Source organism: Cotesia glomerata, linkage group LG1 (genome assembly GCF_020080835.1).
Source record: "Cotesia glomerata isolate CgM1 linkage group LG1, MPM_Cglom_v2.3, whole genome shotgun sequence".
NCBI classification, from domain to species: domain Eukaryota; kingdom Metazoa; phylum Arthropoda; class Insecta; order Hymenoptera; family Braconidae; genus Cotesia; species Cotesia glomerata.
The window spans coordinates 6,991,978-7,006,854 of NC_058158.1; the positions used below are offsets into that span (position 1 = coordinate 6,991,978).

The window sequence follows — 14,877 nt, forward strand, 5'->3', positions numbered from 1 at the left end:
AGCTGTCGATGTAGGTGACCTCGTATCTTAATTACCTTGACTGGAGTTTGATTCTTAGCAGAGTTTAACAAACTTTAATATAATATACATCAGCATCGACATCTACGACGGCTCTACTCGGTTATACTCGTATTGTATATCGTATAGGAGTAAGGAGAGGAGATACAAGAGCTTCTATTCAGTTTAAATCAGCGAATCAAGGAATAGAATGAAGAATGAGCGATGCCAGTCTATCTAGATATCTTCATTAGCACCGGATAATCTCGCGTATCCGCGTCCCTAGAAAGTTCCCGGATGATCGTCGTCGATGCTTGCGCTCGATAGTAATTTTATATACCTCCAATACCATCAGCACACATGCATTCACATATATTTATTGGTATAATATATACGTATATACCCTTAGGCACGCGTACAGTCATGGTCTTAGATCGACAAAACCAATGAACCGTTGATTATATTTTCTATCCGATGGCTTATCTTATTGAAGATCCGCGCGAATTGTCCGGGCAAATTTACGCGACAGCCTTCACTTATCGGGTGCTTTTTATTCGACCTATTTAGAGAATACTGCTCGGGTATTTTTATAAATTTACATTCAATACTGTGTAAATAAATAAATAAATATGTAGATAACTTTAACACCTCAGTAATACGATAGAGGGTACAGGATCAGATCTATACTCGTAAGATGTCTTGACACGATCCCAGTGTGTCCGAGCGATCTGATAACCTTTGATTTCCCCGGCCAAGGCACACACTTGTATAAATAAATATAGGAGCATGTATATGCGTGAATACAATCGATTAATTTTGTTATCAAACATGCTTGTATCTCTTTCACCTACAATAATATATATGATACATTTACTTTATTACAAATAAAAGTATTATATGTACAATATACATAATTCCTAATATAACGTTATGTGTTTTAGAAAGTGTTTACAACATTCCACATACTTTATTGTTATTTTATTACCCGTTTGTTGTTACTAACTGTCGTTATTTTTAATAAATTTATTTCCTAAAATGAAAGTTAACAGTTTACTCATTTATAATTTTTTTTTTGGCTGAGAAATTTCGCGTGCTATCCTCGATCTAACGCTGCTTACATTAGTCTATATCTAATCTAAGAAACTAAGACCTGCGAGAAAGCAGAATTGATATCTATCGTGAGCTGGACACCATCGCGATTAGTTATTGACAGGAGACAGGAGAATACATCATGGTGAAGACTGTAATAAGCTAACAGGATTACTAATTATTCTATGTTTCAATACTTAAGATCAGTCTAATTATTGAAACAATAAAAGTTGAACAAAATAATTAAATGTCTTGTTAATTAAAATTATAAAATAATGATATCATACGAGGAAATAATAAAATCTAAAATTATTTTGACTGGATAATTCTACTGGAAACTCTTTAACATCCGGATTGTTAAACTTATTTTATTATCATATTAATACTAGCGCAGTAGCAATTTAAGCAGAACTAAAAGAACATTAGCCTTGTTATGTAGCTAGGAGAGTTTAATGCCACACTTCGCGCTTAAAAATCCAAATATGAGATAAATAAGAACGCTCATTCAGTTCATTCACTTGTTATTTTTTGATACTAATTGCTATTTGAATAAATTACATTAATTGTTAGTCATAATCATAATGAATGAGTTAGAAAATTAGTTATAAAAAATAAATGTTTATTAAATAGATCATAAATGTAGGCAAGCTGCTTTAGGACTTAAACTTTATGTTCCCTGGAGCATTACTGCTTACGTCACTCGGAACATTGACAGACACAGACCAAGACTTGCTGCTGCTAAAATTTTTATTATTGTTAAACTTGACCTTGCGCTTTTACAGCTGATTACTCAATGGTATTAATTTACGTAAAGGAAGAAAACAAATACTTTAAAAGTGATGACAAATTTTTGTCGTAAAATATTTAGCAATAAATAAAAATAATTTTTTTGTCGATTTAACGAAATGGAGGTCAGACGAAAAAAATTAATTGATAATTAGTAGATTGCCTTGGAATGAATTAAATTAATACTGATGTATTGATTGTATAAATTGATTGATTGTTAATGACAATTTAATTTCGCTGAATTATATAAGGATAAAAAATAGCTGTTAGTTCCCCCGTTTTATTGCGAAATGATTTATTTTAAATAAATTTGAATAATAAATGCGTATGATGTTATATTGTTCGGCGAAATTGAGTGTAATTGGCGTAATTAAATTTGAAAGAAAGCAACCGAGAAAATGGGGGTTTTAAATAAAATGTTAATATGCACAGACCGAAAATAAAAAGTTGAGAATCGCGTGATATGCGGTCGTTAATATAGTTTTTATATTATATTATTTTGAATTATTTAGTGATGTCTGATGTCTTAGTGGTTATTGACGCGGCACTGATGATCAACTTTAAATAAATAAGCTCACGCGAAATTAGTGTAGGTACTTGAGGGTAATAAGTATGCTGTTCTGTTGGTTTTTAGTTTATACTTATTTACATTTTGTTTTTGTTTTAATAAAGAAACTACTGTCACTTTCACGTAATATTATAATATTATAGCCTTTATTTAACGTATCACGGATCACAGAGACGGACTGACGAATAAATATCGTTAAGTATCGTGCATGTTATTCTTGTAACCGGGCCTTCGCAGCAAGAAGAGAAATTATTGGGAAATAAAAACTGATGAGACTGATTTTGAGATAACAGATAATACGTCGTTGGTCGTCAGGCTTTGTATTGATTTATTTTTATCTATTTAACTTGTATATCGCTTAAACTTTCATAGAATTATTCATAGACATCGAAATTATGAGATCAATCAACAACTGTTTCAACTATTAACACATGAGTGATATTTCAATTTCTTTTTTTAATATTGTCAAAGCTGAGAGTAAAAATTCGTAGCGTCTTAATAGAATCCTGAGGTTTGTTATCAGTTTCTAGAGCGAATAGCAGACTTGTAGGAGTTTAAGTAAAGAGACGTAATTCTAAAAGACACGGTGACGTTAGAGAGACGCCGACAAGGCAATTAGCCCGTCTTGGAACCTGGTGGTCTGAAGCGGTCGTCTGCATTTTCCTGTACTCACTCGCACTCGACAGGCTACACTAGACTTTAGTACAGTCGACGCTCTCTGTATTGGACCTCTCTGTATTTGACCACATTCTTTCTCTGTATTTGACGATTTTACACAACTCTTATGGACAAGGACGAGTCAAGTACAGAGAATGGTCCTGTACGGGCGAGTCAAATACAGAGAGCGTTGACTGTATCAGCCGTGGTTATTTCGCAATACAGCTTCGTACCAATGACTTGGAGCTTGGAGTAGCTGTAACATCAAAGTCGACACTTAACTTATATACTAGTCCGCTGCTCGTGCTAATCGACGCTAATGATGAATTAAAATAAAAATTACGCCTCGTCGGTTGTTGACTTACATGCCACACATCCACGTATGTTCATTCACCTTTATATTACTTTACTTATGTATATATTTTTATTATAAACACGACCGTCCCCTTTACTTTTATAAAAATATCCTCGATTGTTCTTACTCCAATTACATGTCTTTATTGTATTTAATTCACCTTATACCGTTATAATTTGTAAACATTAATATACCAAAACCGTTGTCGTTATGTCATATATATTCTGATATAAATATTACATACTCATCATGATTCCTTAAAGTTTTTTTTTTATTTTATTTTATAATGAAAAAAAAAGCTGAAATTTATTTTAATGTTAAAAATTATAAAAACTTCTTCAATTTATTTTATTGATCAATAACTTTTAAAGAGCATACTTCATTAAAGAAATATATCAGATTATTTATGACCATTGATTTGTTAGTTTTAAATTGCTCGGGTCAAAGAATACTTCTCTTTTTTTTTTTTTTTTTTTTTTTTTTTTTTTTTTAATTTTGATTTACTAATCCATCATAAGAAATTGTCATAGAAAGCTGATCATGTAATCGAATTAAAGATTAAAGGTCACTTTAGAAATATTTGATCTTCAAAATTTTCAAATCCAAATAAATGGACTTGAAATATATAAAAAATTTTTTTAGCAATTTTTAATTAAGCTACTCATTAAAAATGATGAGAAAAAATATCGATTGTAATTTTTTTATTAACTCTATTTGAGAATAAAATAATAAAAATTTAATAGTCATACTGACGAGAGTGTAATTACTGAATAGATCATCGAGAATAAAAATGATAGCGTTAGATAGAAAAAAAATGGCTAGAGATCACAAACACGACAAACAGATTGAAAAAAAAAAATAAATAAATAAAATGCTGAGCAGTATAAATATACTTTCACTGAGAATCTGAGTACGTATATCCAAGTGAACTAGATTTATTAACCAAGTCAATGGATCAATCGAGCAGAGTCTATTTAGATCAAGCCAGCTAAACATTTGAGATGTTATATTACGGTACAGTGTATTGCCTGATACTCAGTATTATTTCATAAATTACTCATTATTCATTAATAATTTCTCTCAACAAATTAAGACATTCACTAAAAATAATATTTACAACTCAATTTACTGATGTGAACGAGATAATCAACAGTAAACCACTCATGAACCTGTCACTGAAAAAAAAATATCGATAAACAATATTGCACGTGAAAAAATAAATAAAAAAAAATAAGAACCCGGCGAGGTGAAAGCCACGTGTAATCGCCGGTCCTTTAGCTTCCGCTTTGATACACCACTAACAATAATAAAGAAGTATAAATAAAATAAAAAACGTTTCGGGAGGTCCTTGGATCATTGAAGCAGGAAATGGCACGAATTTACTCCTTAGGCGATCTACAGTCACAAACCGTGAACGCAACTGAGCTCTCTTAACTTTTAGCTCTCAGCTCTTGCTCTCATACTCAACTCGGTATTATAAATTAACGACGAGATATCTAACTCGTGTAAGAGTACATAAATACTGTATTAAATATATATCACGAGAGCTAATCAAAGTTTCGTTATTGGATGCCCAGGGTCTATTAATATATTTATACAAACATATATATTGGTATGTATGCATTCAACATCTACCTGCATAGCAGTGCTAACCAACAACTTGATATAGAGTCACATCGAGTTGATCAACCGTAAAGCAGTTTATCGGACGAATTATTAAAATTGTTAATTAGATTAACGATTAGCTCTACTATCAACTATTACTTTATAAATCCATATATTCACATATAAATATTATCATTTCGTTCTACTTTTATTTAATTCAATTTACGAGGTATTTAGTTGAGATGGATTTTATTTTATTGATTAATCTATTTGATACTATAGTTTTATTTTATTTTTTTAATCAAATATTTATTGAATCTAACTAATGACGGTGATTAGAAATTTACAGTGCTACACGGAAAAAAGTAAACTACAATAAATAACAATCGATTTATAATAAGTAATGATCAACTGCTAAAAATTACCATTTCAAACAGTAAAATCGTGATTTTAATATTCACTATATAATATTTACCATTTAAACGTTACAATTTACTCTTTACATGGAAGAAACTACTATTTCAAACAGTAATATTCGCTATGTAAATCTCTAAAATGTTAATATTTACAAAGTTAAATGGTAAATTTTAAACGCAACGCTAAAAATCATACTGTAATTATTGACTTGCTTGGACTGATAAAATGTATATTTTAAAAGTATAATTTTTACTGTTTCAAATGTTAAATTCTTCCAGAGTGAGACCCCCTTCTCTTTCATCTAAGCTCTTAATATTATTAAAAGACCCCCTTCTCCTCATAATATGGACTATATGTTCAAATGGCAATTTTTACTGTTTGAAACTGTAATTTTTTAAGATGAAAGAGTCGTTATTTACTATAGTGACGGCTACTAATCACTTACTTTGGATATTAAATTATAAATTGTGACTTTTATACTTTCTACATTAAGTTCTGTAATATTTATAATTTTGCCACCCCGATGTCCGCTTTACTGTTTGAAACTATAAAAATTAACCGGAATCCGAGTGAATATTACAGTTTACTTTTTTCCGTGTACCTAACTGAATCAATTATCGCAGAAGTTTTATGTTGAATTGTTATCATTGAAATTAACTAATTAATCATTTTTTTTTTTAATTGGAATAACCTCAGAATCGTGAGAAATTTATAATTTCGTTAAATATTAAAAAAAATCTAATTGTTGTATAACTTTTGACATTAATATATTGCATTTCAAAAAGAAAACGAACCATCGTGACAAAGTCTCGTGATAAATAGACAATTTAAATCAGAATTAAACAACAAGTCGAATCCAAAGGTATCTAGATACCTGCATTAAATGTATAGTAATACAGAACCGAGAAATTGTCACTTTGCATACTAAAGTTTGTATCAAGAATAACTAAATGTTGCAGACGCTTATGAGAACCCGGTTGACTGGGTGAAGTTATACGACACGTAAAAGACACGAGAGACAAGTAACACACATACCTGGCACTTGGCAACTCAGTACACTAAACTCTATATATAATAACATAATACTACACTAGCTTAACTCAACTTATTGATTCATTTAAAACACGAGAAAAGGCTTTTGCACTCGCACGTGCCTGACATATATAATATTAACAAATCTCTGGGTTCAACGTTCAATCAATGGGAAAACAACGACTACATACTTACACGTTTTTTGACACTTTATAAATCAATCCGAACAAGACTTATTTTATTTTAACCGAAAACTATTTAATAATTCATTTATTTTAATTTTTATTTCAATTGACTGCGAAAAATTCGGTCATTTAACTCATTATTTATCATAAAAAATAAGTATTTAACTATTTACATATATTTTAATAATTAAAACTCATAAAATAGTCGAGAAATACGTCCGTCAATCAGCTATGTATTACATTTGATAATTGAAAAATAATAAATTGTTTAATCATAAATTACATTAAGCGTTGCATTAAAAAACATTCGAGATTCATCAATGCAACAGGTAATAACTAATTCAGCGAACTATCCACGGAGCTGTGGTTGTAAAATATTTATAAAATTAAAATACTTGAGTCTAAAAACTTGAATATAAATTGATATGAACAGATAAGAGAGTGGGACTAAAACAACTGGGCATGAATTCGGACTGGAATTGGGACCTGAGAATTTCACTGTGTTGAACCTGGCGTAGCAGCGAAATGCTGGTATACAAAGTAAAAATACATTTATAAATATTGTAATAAATATATACAAGCACGCATAGATATAAATTTATATATCATACGCAGATGTGTAATTTAATAAATATCTTATCAATCTATTAAAATGGGCGCGGATAAATGCTGTTGGGCTCAAGATAGAGCTATGGAAACTTATTTTCACGGCACTTTCTTCGTGTCGTATGCTAATTTCACGCACGTCTCTCGGGTAAGCAATAATCTTTATACCTTTATAACTCATACACACTTTATTTATGTTATATGTATATTTATATTTGTATGGAGTGTACGGAGGATGGAAGTCAGTGTACACTCGATTCATATTCATCTATATTACAAGTATACTAACACGAATATCCCGAGGCTACTGTTTTCACGCCCGCACACGATATGATACGATACGATACGATTACAAGTACGTTATTTTAATAAAATATTTAATGGACATATTGATCCGTCGTTTTCACACTGAATTATGATTTTCATATTCAACTGCGATAAGAAATACTGATCATAATCAATAAATTGTAAGTAAATATTTTTTTATATTTTTAGATATTTATTATTTAATTTTTTTATTGTAGAAAAAGTCATCAATGATGACTAGGAGAAATTTAAAACTAAAAGTGATTTTATCTATTGTACAGCTGGGAAGAATTTCAAGTGCTGATGATAAATAACATTTATTATTCTCACGATGGAAAAATTTTTGTTTCAATTTTTATTGGGACATAACGACTTTGCTATTTTTTAATAGATGATCAAATTAAATATTAAACTCCGAGATGGCTAATTGACCGTTGAGGTAATAATAAATTTTCCTTGTAGGAGTTTTATAGATCCATTAAAAGTATTCAATTATTTTATTAAATAAAATGCAAATGAAGGTATGAGGATTAAAGTATCCTATAAATTTCAATAAATTTTTTTTTTTTTTTTCGTAGAAGTTTTGCAATGACCATCATTACGGTGGTTAATTTTTTATAGCGTAATTTTTATAGGTGAATTATCATCAGCATTACAGTTTATATTTATGAGCAAAGATATAATAAATGATGAATTTTTATTTTTCTAATTGAATAAATTAAAATTTTTTTCAAATTTGAACTATCAATAAATCTTAGTAAGATTTAATAAATATCATTAGTTACTCAAAAAAATTATTATGAAATTAATTTTAATGACAATTTAATTAATAGTCGACCACCAACTGTTTAAATTTTTGTAAAAAACGTTATATGCAATTAAAAAGTAATTAAAAATACACATGACATGAAAATTTCAGAAATTTCTCTGTATGCAATTTTTTTATTGATATTGTTTATATTTACTCGTATATAAAAATTAAAAAATCGTCGACTACTACTTTCACTGTCATCAATTTGAGATTAATTTTGGAAATTAAAATATTGTATTAAAAATTAACTTACATACTCAATGATCTTGATGAGTTTTTTCTTTCACTATCACTAGAATTAAATCACCCACTTATTCACAAAACTACTTTTAATTAATAAAGAAACTAGCAGACATGCAATGATTTAAATTTTATACAAAACCGATTTAATTTTTAAATGCTTATAAATTTCAAATTTTAATAATTCATCAAACTATTCCAAAATTTCATACACATTTTTTTGTTAGATTTTATAATACTAAAGATAGCCGACGTTTTTAATTTTTTCTTATTTTTTTCATTTATTAAATTATAACTATAAAATATTTTTAAAAAATTGCACGTGTAATTTTTTTAATTTTTTACAAATTTTCTCATAATCATTTTTTCAATAAAAAAAAATTCTAAAAATTTTTAAATGTCGGCTAACTTAATTTTCATGTATATTTTTTTAAAATAAAAATTTAATATATTAACATAAAAATCATTCATGTGTAAAAATTTAGTTAAATTTAAGCCGCGTAAATGTAGAGGTTTTTATTTTTTACAAAACTATCAATATCTTTATCTATATATAAATTTTTCTAAAAAAAAAAGTGCATGTCTGCTGTTTTCTGATCACTTTCTATTTAATAATTCATCACTTTTACTTAAAATAAATATCTAAATAAACACATAGTACTCCATATTTCTATTTAAAAAACACTACCACAATTACACTCTTAACAGAATTCGAAAATAAATGTCCGAAAATTAAAGAACGCGATATGACATTCAAGCACTTGTATATGTAGATAAATTTATTAACAAATAAAAAAACAAAAATATAAGTTATAATATTGTTCAACTTACAGCCTTCTAAAAGTCAGTTGATAAAAAATTTCAAAGTATGGAGTATGGATTTCCATAGATGTATATCTATTTAGTCTCGGGTATGGTATGAATGCAATACGAAACCTCTAGAGACAACGAAATTCCAGGAACGTTAGTCTGCTGTTTCTTGAGCTACCGACACATCGATCGGGTTCTTGACTTCTATTCTATTCATTCAATAGCTTGATAGAAAAATCAAACGTCTGTTTCTTGACTTTTTCACTGACATATTTTAATTAAAACCGTGTGTCTGTGTCATTATTGTCTTTATCGATAAAATACTTTCTAATGCGACAGTTTATATATTTATTTGTTTATTTGACATTACATCGAACTCGCATACCAAAAAGCGACAATCACTCACTCCGATTTTTTACATTCTCCTCACCTGTGTATCGCGTATCAGCATTCATTCATCGGCCTCATTATTTTTAGTTATCAAAAATATTTATTTTTAATATTTATTTAATAATTAATTATTATTTGCTCATTATTAATTATTATTTAAGTCATTTAATAATAAATAACCGCTTAAATTTACAGCGGAGATGTCAATGCGCGAGAAAGAGAGAACAGTGAAGTGCGAAGTGCGAAGTCATGTCCGGAAACAATAGACGAGCTTTTTTCCAACGGATTTGTAACGCGACTCCTGATTGGTCAGAGCTTTTTGAAATGAGCCAATCAAATTGCCTGTTACAAAAACTGTTATAAAATCCGACCAATGAGAAGACAAATATTTAAAAAAGCAACCGCAGCGCACTCTAGTGACTTTTCGGGGACTTAAAAATAAAAATCCCGAAACAACTGAATGACTCGGCGGTATTTCGAGCGGGAAGTGAAGTACAGTCGGCTCGCGACATCTTGATTATTTATTTCGCTCGCGATTTTCGGTGTAAATAAAAACTTAAATTATAAAAAAATAAGATAGTTAATTATTTAAGTTTTTTTTTTTAATTATTTTAAATGTAAAGTAAGAAAAATGAAGTATACAAATTAAATGAAATGTGTTTGTGTTCGTAGTGATTGTTGTCTGTGTGTGTTCCCGGTATTTTTGTTTACATGAGTGGGGCTGTCACGTCTATCTTTTATTCATTTGCGTTTTAAATTTTTTTAGCTTTATTAATCATAACTTCTCAAATATCAAAGTCAAGTAATTTTTATTTTTTTTTTAAATCATTAATTATTAGAAACGAGAAGTTAAAAATATTCGTATCAAGATTTTCATGAATTTTTTTTATTTATTCAATTATTTACGAATACTTAGTTAATAAATCCATGATTGTTAAGTGTTTTATTATTGATTTTAATTATTGTAATTAATTCAAAAACTCGGGAAATTTATTCAATTGTTAGAAATGTCAATGTGTGATACTCAAAAAATTGGATTTTTAGACACTTTAAAATCTTTAGGTTCCTTTTTTAATTTTTTTAAATAATATTTGATTAATTTTAAATAAAAATGGAAACTATCCGGCATCTGCTATTTTTGTGATGATAAATATTTGGTTCATAAATTATAATATACTCTTCATAGATATGGCTTGTGACACTTATTGTCAGGTTCAGCTACTCCAGAAAATTTATTTTCGAAGCTTGAGGTAAAAAAATCCTAAAAAATTATCAAGGTTGTTTTAAAAGATTCTAAAATTCTGTTTTATTTATTTATTTTTTAGATTTTTTTCCAGTGATGAGAAACTGATGGAGTATCAGTCCCAGTACCTTTCGCAGTGTCAATATCGTGAGCGATGGTGATGCTTGGTTGCTCTTCGAAGTGAGTAATATTGATTCTAAAAATTACTTTATTCTATGAATTACAAAATGATGATAAATGGGTGAAAATTGAATAATTAAGTTAGTTTTGGCGTAAAATAAGTTAAAAATAGAAAACAAAAGATGGGTGATAAGTATCATCAATAAGTCATATTTGTTGATTCAATATTTATTCTATTTTTTTTATAATATTTTACAAAATTTATACAATTATTACATTTTTTAAAAGTAATTAAATATTGAAAAGTGATGATACTGAAATTAACAATAATTTTTTTCAACGAATAAATAAATATTCAGAATTTTTTTTTAAATTAAATTTGTAGAAATTTCTAAAATCTGTGAATGCAAAACTGAAAAATATTTTTTTAATATTAATTTATTCGTTGATTTCAGTATCATAAAAAATAATCTGCTGGTTTTATATATGTTAAATCTTTTTAAGATGATTAATATACAATTCTCAATCACTAAACCTCTCTTTTAGTTTTGAAATGGAAAATATCACCTAAATTAAATAAAAATAGACTATTTCTCGTGCAAGAAATTGAAATATCTCAATAACACCCCGCAACATTTAAAAAATAAATTCTTGCATACAAATTATAAGTCGTCTATGCATTATAAAACGTTTAGTAGTCAAAGTGTCGGTATTTACGTGCATGTAATGTTAACCTGATGGCACGGTACTTATGCTAATTCACACCGGTGGTCTCTCACCGTTTCAAGAGAATCAGGTGAATAATAAAGCAGCCGCTGAGCGCAACCTCGTTAAGAGACAACCGGTCAACCTACACTGCACACACACAAATAATATAGAAGCCAAGAGGAAGATGAATAAGACTCGGATCACTCTGGATAAGAGCCAAAGCCAGCGAATCTGGTGCGGGTGAAACAGATATGGTAAAAACGGGGAAATTGCGTGTAACTGAACTCAGCTATATGTAGCGTAGTCTTCGTCGTATTATATCCGTACATATACGTAGAACATATATGCAATGCAGGGAGTTCAACATATCTTTGATACGAATGGATGCCGTATTATATTATACGTCCAACGTCTACGATAGTTTATAGTTGGTGTAATCGTAGTAATATCAATAGAAATAGTTTAGTCTAAGTATCAGCAGTATATAGTGTAGCAGCAGTTGCGAGTTCCAAGTGAATAAGAGAGTAAATGAATGGGCTCACGTCCGCAAAACCTGTGCATAGCACAAGTGCCGGCTTTATGCGTTTGATACATTTCCTTCCATCTAGTATACTATTTCTTCTTCTTCTTCTTCGTTCCCCTTTCGCTGCCGCCAATTTATGGAAATCACGGATTTGTTTTGATCGCGAGAAAATCTGATTAACGATCGCACTACTTTCAATATCCAATTCAATCCTTTTTAACGCAACATTTTTAATATTTATCTATCAATTTCTGTCGATATAAATTTTCTTATTTAATTATGTAATAAATATTTATTTATTTTGCACGCTCATATATAATATATATAATATAATTAGACATAAATATCCTTGTTGCATATAGAAATCCATCATTAAAATATATTTATTGTGAGTCGCGAAGTATTTTTACTTTTCGTACATTATTTATTATTTACTACGTATTGAAAGCCTTCAATAGAAATTGTTTAAACAAAGTGAGTTAACGTAATATAAATGAGTTTGCAATGAATATTAAAAATGAACTTTGATTGAGTTATTGCGCGATATGTCAACACAGCAATAAATGAAAGAATGGCTATTGCCAAAGACACTCGAGGATGCTAAATAAATTTGATCGAGAGCAATGCAAATAAAGAAATAATTTAAGTACAAAGCTTATAGTGTTTTACAAGCGAGAGAGATAGAGATATATTATATCTTGTAGATTTAAGATACATGACGTGATGATTTCCATCGGCGACTTTAATGAATCCATATGATATCTTTGAATACCTATATTATATTATATGTATCCTTTAAGAGGAGCTCGTTATGATTTTATTACGAGTTTTAAACTTTCCATACACAAATTTCACTTTTAAAGGTGTATTATCAAATAAATCATCCTTAATTCTATAATTAATTTTTCATTTCAACGCAGAACGTCTCGCGAAACTTATTGCATTCGGTAAAAACGCACTACTCAAAGGGTTTTTTATTGCATTGTCTGAGAAGTTGGATGTAGTGGTGAAAACAAAATGAAAAAGGTGGCACGTAAATCGAAAATTTAACGTCGTGTCTCAGGACTCTGTTCACCGTGACCAATAGCGATGGTGTAACTTGTGAACAAAGTATTGCCTCTTCTTGTACCTACGTATATATTATATGCGTATGTGTATATTATGTATACTTAAAAAGATTCTGGGAGTTTACGAGGATACTGGCCCGCAAGGACAGCTCCGATACCAGCCGAAGATGGTGTAACCATATGGTCATAGCGGCTGGATATCGAGGCACTAAATATTTCCCGAGTGAAAACGATTCTCGTTAGTCTTTACAATGTCTTCATGCACGCGTGATGTAACAACTGATTGTGATGAAGAGAAAAATGAGAAACTAAACCAACAAAAAACACAAATTGTTTCTGATACGTGTTGTCCTTTTTTTTTTATTTCCGTGATTTACCTCAATTGTTTCAGCCCATTATCGTTTCAAATTTTTTTATGCTCTTGTATAATTTATTTTTATTATTATATGATTCATTAACGTACCCAAATTTTCTCAGCGCAATACTTTCGATTACTCCGATTCTCATCGCGATTACACTTGATATTATAATATAAGTTTATTTTTACATTCATTCATTCATTCAACATACGGATGCATATATTCCGTGAAATTTTATAATTTTTTTCTGTCAATTTCGAAATCTTGATTGTTTTACCAATACGATTTTAATATAGATAAAACATTTATTTTTTAAATTAAAAATTTGACTATGGTACGCATCATAATTTTTGTTTTTTATTGTCATAATTTTTACTTATATTTTAATGTTTTTATAATTTTATTTGAAAATTTATTTTTGAGCAGACTTTTATGATATTATTTAAAAATTTTCATCTACATCTTACTCTCATTACATAATATATTATTAAAAGTAATTATTGACTGAAATTTTTATTCATAAATTTACTAACTTAAATAACTCTTTGATCTGTCCAATGATTTGATTTATGTCATCATTAAAAACTTTAATAACGTCTTTATATTCATTATAATTATGAATTACATAATACAATTTTATTTTAATTTGTATATCAGACTTTCCACATGATTTCTTATCAATACTTATTATCTATTCACGTCAAAGAGAATCTTAAAAAATTCTCTTGAGATAATAGTTTAGAGTTTAAATATTTATTCCCAGTACAATATTCGCAAGTAAAAATTTCCAAGCCCGATTCCGATGGGGAGCAAAAATTCCCCCATTTTTTCCCCAATCGGCAGATCGAATTCCCCGTCTTGTTCATCACCCGCCGCCCGATCAATTTAACCACCCCTACGGAAATATTCCGCCTACACGCATGTCTACACACGGATCCATACATTGGTACGTACAGTACATAAGTACAATCAAACGAAAAAAGCGATTTGGTAGATAGAACTT

At 29.1% G+C, this 14,877-nt stretch overlaps 1 protein-coding gene across 1 annotated transcript in view; it reads left to right on the plus strand.

The window, feature by feature from the left end:
- The first annotated feature begins 11,189 nt into the window (after positions 1-11,189).
- LOC123267128 (uncharacterized protein DDB_G0284459) overlaps positions 11,190-14,877 on the plus strand; it is a 99,738-nt gene continuing 96,050 nt past the window's right edge. The window contains exon 1 of the mRNA XM_044731659.1: positions 11,190-11,277. The gene's annotated coding sequence lies outside the window, so the exon portion shown is untranslated. The remainder of the gene's footprint in view (positions 11,278-14,877) is intronic.